Source organism: Grammomys surdaster, unplaced genomic scaffold (genome assembly GCF_004785775.1).
Source record: "Grammomys surdaster isolate TR1022 unplaced genomic scaffold, NIH_TR_1.0 126153, whole genome shotgun sequence".
Taxonomy (NCBI): Eukaryota; Metazoa; Chordata; class Mammalia; order Rodentia; family Muridae; genus Grammomys; species Grammomys surdaster.
In genome coordinates this window covers 1,274,431-1,283,787 of record NW_021620961.1, presented here as the reverse complement: position 1 = coordinate 1,283,787, position 9,357 = coordinate 1,274,431, and the positions used below count along the sequence as shown (strand labels likewise).

General features: G+C 36.6%; 1 pseudogene; it reads left to right on the top strand.

Moving 5' to 3' along the window:
- Positions 1-529: 529 nt before the first annotated feature.
- LOC114612287 lies at positions 530-1,013 on the top strand (annotated as a pseudogene).
- Positions 1,014-9,357: the final 8,344 nt, after the last annotated feature.

Below are 9,357 nucleotides of genomic sequence, written 5' to 3'. Positions count from 1 at the left end.
GCTTTCGTTCTTTTCATTTGAACTTCTATTCATTGCCATTGATCTCCATCTAATCTCAGTATCAAATATCTGTGGAGGGGTATCCTGTAACAACCAGTTCCCCACCTATCTCTATACAAGCCAAGTGATCTACAATAATTTAATTCAATTATGAAACAAATTCCCTGCAGTTAGCAAAGAGCACATAGATTAAGGGCTGAGTCGACAAGATTTCTTTCTCTTAGAAGCCAATCAAAAGATCTGAACTTTCTGATTTCTGACTTTTCACCTGAAACTTCAAAGCTCTCAATATTATTGATCATTTACTATGACTAGAGAGGCAAGATAGAAGCAGCTATAAAATTGAATTTGCTATTGCTTCTTTGCTATGAAAGACAGAAGTTATGAGAATTTTATTATAAAGTACAAAAATGAATGTTTAAATAAAGTACGGTTCTAATGCTACCTTTTAAAATTAAATGTAGAGCCAGTGAAGTATTAGGTTCCATCCAAATGGAGGATAAAATTATCACGTGTTGGAGTGTCCAACATGGCGACGGAGCACAAGACTAAGTTATCCAAGAAACTGCTGTGCATGAAGTTCATGCAAAGGGGCCTGGACTCAGAAACCAAGAAACAGCTATAAGAAGAGGAACGGAAGATGATCAGCGATGAGTACTGGTACCTGGATTTACCGGAGCTGAAGGAGAAAGAGAGCTTCATCATAGAAGAGCAGAGCTTCTTGCTGTGTGAGGATCTTCTCTACGGAAGGATGTCATTCAGAGGGTTTAATCCTGAAGTTGAGAAGTTAATGCTTCAGATGAATTCTAAGAACAGAGCAGCAATAGTAGAAGATGAGACAGCAGAGGTCGATGTGTCGGATGAAGAAATGGCAAGAAGATATGAGACTTTGGTGGGAACAATTGGAAAAAAGTTTGCCAAGAAAAGGGACCAAGCCAATAAACGAAGAAGATGAAAATGGAAATATAAAAGCCATTAAAACTAAGAAGATGTTCTTAAAGCCCCAAGACTAAAATGGATGCTCAGATACAGTGGATGCCTTTGAGCACAGCATGGTCTGAGCTCATCTTCCTGTCGTCTGTGCTGGTTAAAATGCTGTTTCCTTCTAAAGAAATGCATAATTTTGGAAATGTGCTGTTCTTGAGACAGATGTAGAATGGATGTTATACATCCTTTTTACGGCATTCTTCGGGGGCTTCAAATATGTGGACATGGGCCACTCCCATTTTTGACCTGATTCTGTGTGTTTGTACACACAGACAGGGCACATACACACTGCTCTCCAGTTACTGTCCAGGATTGATTATTGTAAACTAATTATTGCCTTTGTTTAATTGCCTTTATATTTATATTTTACTCTTTGAATCATGTCAAGCCAGTTCATATGTTCACTTTGGATTCAAATACTTGAGAAATTTCAGAAGTGATTTGTCAGAAACAGACATGGCTTTACAGCCTGGAGTATTTGCATGCTCTCAGGCCTTTGTCATGCAGAGCAGTGTGGGGTTTGTGTATTTTCAACAGTCATCTTGGTCATTTTCCTAATGTTCTATAATAAACATGTTTTCATATAAAAAAATTATCACGTGTTAAGGACAACTGCCCTTATCCTAGTATTTCTGTTTCATATGTTCGCAGGATTTAAAATGAAGACACAAATACTTAATTTGGCATACAAATGCGCACACACACAGACACATGCACAAAACTTTGTACTTAAAACTATAGATCAGCCTCTAAAAGAGAAATAGATAAATGACAGATAAGTAAGTAAATAACCACCTTACTCTAGTGTCCATTGCTTATAGATTGTTTCAAACATTGACCAATCAGGACCACATACCTTCTATAAATATAAGTCTCTTAATTTTTTGGAGAAAATAAATTAGGTCACTTGGGATGGGGACTTCTGGACTGCCATTCTTCCTTTTTTCAGACATCTACCACTACCACCTAACTTGCACATGGATAAAAACACTTTCCTGGTGTAACTGAAATGAACATCTCAGTGAAAGGAGCTTTCTTTGCTTTACTTATCTGGGTCTGAGTTCAAACCTAATGAATTCATAGCTCAAAAACTGGTTTCAGTAATTTCACACATAGACACATATGTGCAAAAGAACTGACTCTAAGGTTCCCAATGGAAGGGGTTTCACCATTGACCCTATAACTCTAATCAAAGAGAAGAACAGTGTTAACAAGCAGAGCTTTAAGCCATGGGGCTACACTGGGACGAAGAAATAGAAGAATTTAGAGTTAATCAAGTTTGTAGTCAAGGAACTTTGAGATTTCATAGGAGTAGGAAATAAACAAAGCAGTTTTGGTATCCCCAGATGGTAACAAGATATTTGTCCAAGCCTGAGTCTACTGATCATTACTTTAGCTCAGGGTCTGCAAGAGGTTCTGGAGAAGTCCTGATTGCTGTCATCACTTGGGGAGAACACGGTGAAAAGGGATTGTGGTGGAGCATGGGGCAGCTCGTCCCATTGTCCCTGTAATTTAGAAACAAAGAGGTATGAATGGAAACAACTCAGCAAGGGTGTTCAGATCACGAGGCTCCCAGTGTCACAAGTAGATTGAGACTGAAGCCTTGAAAGCGGCATTCCTTTGTAAAAATGAATGCCCCATGGTTGTGTTCTTTCCCTCTCAGCTGCTCCTACCATACTCATGTGCCCATCTGTCTATTCATGTTACACTAGAACAGGTAAGATATTTCTAGACACATTCCCTCCAGTCTTGTAGTTTTGGAATCCTCAGATTCCTTCAGAGAAGTGAGAAATGACATTTATTTATTTCCTTATTTTTGAGAATATCATTTTATTAATCTGTGAAATACACTTTTTATTTTACTGTTTTAAACTCTGGGCAGAATGTTCAGACAGCAACATTTTTATCAGAGCAATAGAAAAGAAAATAAAGTAGAAAGTTGGTATTGGTAAGTGGAAATTGCTTTAACAAACATTTGAAAACATGGAACTAGCTTCACATATTGAGGATACACTAGAAGATTTTTCAGAAACAAGTTTGAAAAACCCTGAATTCAACAAGAACAAAGCACTCTGGGCAAATCTAGTCAGGGCTAACAATGTCTAAATCTCCTTAGGAATGGCTGAAGTGGTCACAAAGTTGGTAGAAATGGAAACAGTAAAGAGAATCCCGGTAAGGGGCAAATTGAGATAAAAATGAGAAGGCTTTAGAAACTGTAGTAAAGCTATTCTTGTAAAACGTGATAGAATGCAAGATGTGTGCCATAAGGCTTTATGAAACCTAGAATATAAAGTGATGAACTAGAAGATCCAGCAAGGGAAAAAATACCTTGGCAGTCAAGCATTCAGGCTGCATTGCAGCTACATTTAACGGCATATGGTGAGAGGCAAGTGCAAAGAGAGGACATAGATGGAATTCTTACTTAAAATGGAGAGGTTGTGAAACTTTTCAGTCTAATCATACAAAGAGTAAAAATTTAAAGAAAAAAGTGTACTGAGGTGGGCTTAAAAGAGGTATGTATTTGCTTATTACTAAAGAGATTCACTGGATTAAAAAGTACTCAAGTGCTGTTTATTAATGACTATAGGAAGAAGGAATACGTATGGATTTCAGAGGTCAGAGAGTTGGCTCTGTCCACCATAGTCTCAGAGTTCTAGACTTTACAAATCTGGGCTGAGGGAACAAACTCAGCATGCTCTCCATCCCTCACTCCAGAGACCTTGAATATCTGATTCCTCAGTTTTAGGGTGGAACTTCTAGACACAACAAGCACCTTAACCCATTGTTCCAGAACTTTCAAGTCATAAAACTTGCTGATGCTCATATAGTGTTAAACACACAGAGATGCAGAATGTCAGGACTTGGGGCACGGTTTCCTCAACTCAGTCTTTAACAGTGTTTCAGACTATCAAGATACCCCTACCCAGGAAATGTTGCAGAAAGGAACAGAAATAACACACTAGAAAGAAAAAATGTCTACTGGGGCTTCAATGACAAGTCTTACTCAGAATTCCAGAAGCACAAAGCATAAGTCACAGTCCTGAAAGAATACCAAGCATAATTTCACTCTTTGAAAGCCACCAAGCCTAAAAAAGATTTTGTGTCCCCTCTCATGATCTACAGGAGTGTTCTCCTAGACCACTGTAGGAGTGCTCTTTCTCCTCACTATAAGAAAGCTCCTTGCCCCCATCCTCTGGGCACCTGACTGTCATTGTGATGTGTTTGGGATATGGACAATAGGATTTTTTTTAAAGATCATATTTCAGACTTGAGCACACTGTGTCCAAGGTTACAGGTTACAGTCACTCCATTCATCTTACATTAGTTTTATTGCTGAAGTACAAACACCATCCACTATCTGCTCCACAATAATTTGGAAATAAATAACTTGTATTGACCCCAATTTTCTGGGAACAATTTGCCTGAAGTTGAACTTTGAGTTCACCCATACCTAATTAAAATAAATAAATAACCTAGACTTCAAATCTTTATTTGATTACAAAATCAACTAACATATTTTTCTGGTTATTGAAGTGAAATTATATGTTTTATGACAGAGTTTCAGATAACCAGTAGCAGAATAAAATGACCTGAATTATTTAAAAATAATAATAATGTCATTTAATCATTTATGATAGTGTTGGGAGATGAGATATTTAAAGAGAGATCAGTTTACCATAGCCTCTAACACCAGTGATCAATTAATAAACTTGAAGAAGTGAGCTAGCTATTATAGAAGTTGTGTTAATATAAAATTGAACATTCATTACATCTATTGCTTCATTTTGACCATCTATCTTATACATGCTAGTATATTCTTCAAATTTTTCTGTCAAGTTATGACATCATAGCATGAAGACTAATCCAAGAATCCTGAACTGTGAGTCAAATACATTTCTGATCCCTGGTATCTACTAGTTAGAAAATACAACATTGTACCTAGGATTAATTTTGAACAAATATTACTACAAACATTGGAAATGAAGAATGTTCATGCCTGACATCAGCATCTAGAATGAGTGTCTATAAAACCATGTTTTCATTGCTGAACATTTCTTGGTTACCATTAAACTGTTCTTATCGCATTTGACATTTTAAATAGCCAAGAATTTAAGAAAGCAGTAATAAAAATCTTCTCTCTAAATTGCAGTAGAATGTAAGAACTGCATCAGCAGAGATGCCTCAGTGGGTAAAATGCAGTGGTCCGCCTATAATTCCAGGTTGCCTTTGCAAGCTGATAGAAGGAATCTCGGAACAAGCTGGCTAGTGAAGCTACCCATATTGGCAAGTTCTGATTTGACTGAAAGACCCTGTCTTCGAGATTTAGATGAAAATACAAATGAGGATGATTGCCAACATGAAATTCATCCCTTAAATATGCACTTATATTGTGTCTGCACACATTCTAGCTAACATTCATATGCACAGGCATACCATATACACATATCAATGGAATATGAAAGCAAGAACTATCTCGGCTATGAAAACAAACTAATACTCAAAATACTCAAAAGAGTGAATTTCCCCAAGACAATGGAAATGGAAAATGATAATAGGAAAAATATTAGTATGCTCTCCTATTTAAAATGCCCCTCTGTTTTTACTTTCTTCTAAACCTACATTGATGAGAACATTTAAATGACAAAACTTTCCCCACTAAATATTTAAATGATAGATTCTGGTGCTTTCATCATTTCTAGTATCCTCAGCATATTTCTACTTCTTAAGTGACAATGAGCAAGTTATTAATTATCATCAGCTGTGGGTTACACTCCAAATCAACAAGCTTCCAATATGCAATCACAGTGAGACATCTATGTAGAACAAAACCTATAATCAAGATAGGAATATGGTATTGGATAGGTCATGGATAAGTACAGTAGAACTGTGTCAGGCTACAATAATCAAAGATTTTGAAGCATAAACCATAGCTTTTTACAAAAGCCAATGCAGTTACAGCAACAAAGATGAATCTGCTTTACTATATTATTTAAGCAATGACCCAGCAGTAGAAAAGGGTGTGCACGAACCATTCAACCATGTCCAAAGACATCAGTACATCTTTGCAAATGCTCCAGGGTCTGCCATAGCAGCAGGAAAAAATAGTCTGTCCCCCTGCATGGCAGCTCTCACTGTTATAAAGCACCACTCCAGACTGTCAGTGTCGCCTCTTAAGCTTATTGCCTGTTATATTTTCCTTCCTCAATTTGGTTTTCACCTACATGGTAGATTTGATTTATATTGAAAAGGATCCACAAAACTATAGGGAACAAAAAGTGTTTGGTATATTAACTACTCTGCAGAAACTCCTTCTTGCTTCCTTTGAATAATAATCACATCATGACTGGCATGTCAATACTGTAGACAAGTGGCTTATATTGCCACACAAACTATATGTGGTATGATATGACATAGGATATGATGCTATTCTGGCAAAGAATAAAAATCTTTTCATAATGCTTTTAATATTTTCCCTATACAGAGCTAAGTAGTTGTTCTCTTCACTTACATAGCTAGTATATTATTTTAGAAATTCAGCTATGGAAATCAAGATAATTTGTTCCAGGAAATGACCTTTTCTGACTCTACAGCTCCTGAAGACAGAGCCTCACTAACATATCCAGCACATTATATAGAGCATAACTTCTGGTCTTCAAGTTACAGAGTTCCTTAGGTCTAATGCTGAAACTGATGTCAGTGTGCACAGGTGAATAGAAGCTGTCTGACTGTTTTCAAAGCTAGAAAACAATCATGATCTTTATGAACTCTTCTCATATCTAGTTCAATTCCATCTATAATGTGTTAGAAATTTCACTGCAAAGGTGTACTTTATGAGGCAGGTTTTTTTTTTATTTCCCCAGGATGATCTTATAACTAACTCCTGATTTTTATTAAATCCCATTGTGATATTTTTCCTGCAATAGAGACTATGAAAAGAACTGTTCTTCAGAAATTTCATTAAGAACAGCCCTTGAATTGCCTCTCAACTTATTCCTGCATGAACTGCTCAGCTTTCAGCCTACCTCCTTATTGACATTCACACTCCTTTATATCCTAGGCAAGAAATTAGAGTTGCCATTTCCTGGCCTCTAAAGGGAAATTTTCTCATTTTATATGTGTTTAAAATCATACGTATTAGCGAGGGATACAGAACAATTGGAAGCATGTTTGCCTAGGGTGTACAAAGCCCTAGGTATTTTCCTCAACTCTGAAAAACATGAAAAGCTTGTAGTATTTTTTAAACATTTTTAATTATACAGAATTACTCACTGATGAGAATTTAAAGATAACGTTAAACTAAAACTCTTGTTATTTATAAACAATTTTATATTTCCTAATAATCATAATAAATAGTGATGGCTGATGTATCCTAAGTTAAGTTGAAAAAAAAGGAATATATTCATTATCTATTTGGGGAATAAGATAGATTGGAAAATTGTTGATGAATCTCCTTTGCAGAAAGTACTACTTTCTAATTTATGTCATGATATAGGATCAATGTCACTTTAAATCTAAGTCTAGGCCACCCAAAGTCTTGTTTATTTGTTCTCCAAATGTATCTGTACTCCAAATGAAGTAATATCTTGAACTTCAAATCTTAAACCTTAAATCTGATAGAGAAGAAAGTAGGGAATATGTGTCGAACAATAAGCATAGGAAAAGTCTTTCTGAACAAGACTTGGGTAGCATAAGAAGTAAGAACAATTGAAAAATAAGAATTCATGAGATTAAAACACATTGTATAGAAAAGAAAATGATCAATTGAGTGAAGAGGAAGGTTACATACTGGAGAAACCATCTTTAAGCTATATATCTGACAGAAGGTGAGTGATCAGAATATACAAACTAAAATAAAATAAAATAAACCTATTTCAAATAATGGGACATTGAACTAAATGAAAGGTACAAAAATACTGAGGTAGAAATGGTTAAATATTTCTAAAAACACTCAAAACCTATAGACATATTGGAAAGACCAAAACTATTTTTGAGATTTTAATACACATTAGTCAGAAAAGACTAATATTAAAAATAAAAAGAATGATAACCACTGGGTGGATATGGGGGAATGGCATGTTTATATACTGCTGAAAAGAATGTAATATTGTGCATCCTCTATAGAAATCTGTCTGGAGTTTCTCCAAAAAGCTAAGCCAAAATCTACCCAGCATTCTAGTTATACCATTCCTGGGTATGTTCCAAAGGACTCTGTATCCTACTACAGAAATACTTGCATCTTTAGAAGCTGATTGTCTTACTTCACCAACAAATATACTTGAATCTGTATCATTTGCCTAAAACTCACAGGAGTATTGATCATATTAACTATGTACTCAAATGGGCAACGGAATTTCCAAGCTTAGTCACATATGACCCATAACATATAAAAGAGGCTTTTAGTTCAACTCACTATTTGCATTATGTATCAAAAATAAAAGATTACTTACATCTATTCTTCAGGATTATACAATCTGACTAGTCAAATATGTGATGTCCCTACTCTGATTGAACCAGGAAAGCAATGTTTTATCATCATCATCATCACCATTATCATTAAATTTAATTACTCACTTTACTATCCAATATCAGCCCTTCCTTTCCTCCCGGTACTGCATAATGTAAGTGTTCCCCACCTTCCTCTTAGTAGGAGAATCTCCCCTTTGTGTGTCAACACCCCATATTACCCCATCCCACTTCCCACTCCTACCTTGCACATCAAGTTGCTGAGGGACTAGGCACATCCTTTCCCACCAAGGCCAGACAGAGTTATCCATTTAGGGGTATGGGATTCACACAGGCTCTGGGACAGCCCCTGCTTCAGTTGTTTGGTGGGCCTACATGAAGACAAAGCTGTTCATCTGCTACATATGTACACAGTGCTTATGTCCAGCCTGTGCTTGCTCTTTGGTTGGTGATTCACCCTGGAGCCCCCAAGGGTGCAGGTTAGTTGACTCTGTTGGTCTTCCTGTGGAGTCCCTGTCCTCTTGGAGTTTTTCATTCTCCCAACTCTTCTGTAAGACTTCCTGAGCTTCATCTACTGTTTGGGTATGAGTTTCTCCCTCTCTTTCCATTGGCTGTTGGGTAGAGCCTGTCAGAGTACAATTATACTAGGTTCCTGTCTACAAGCATAACAGAATATTATTAATAATGTCAGAGATTGGTTCTTGCCAAAGGGATGGGTCTCAATTTGGGGCAGTCATTGGTTGGCTATTTCCTCAGACTCGGTTCTATCTTTGTCCCAACACATCTTGTAGGCAGGACACATTTTGGTTAGAAGACTTTGTGAGTGGGTTGCTGTCCTTATTCTTTACTTCCTGTAGCCAGGAAAGACTGCTAGTGAAAAGATAAGGACAGCAACCCACTCACAAA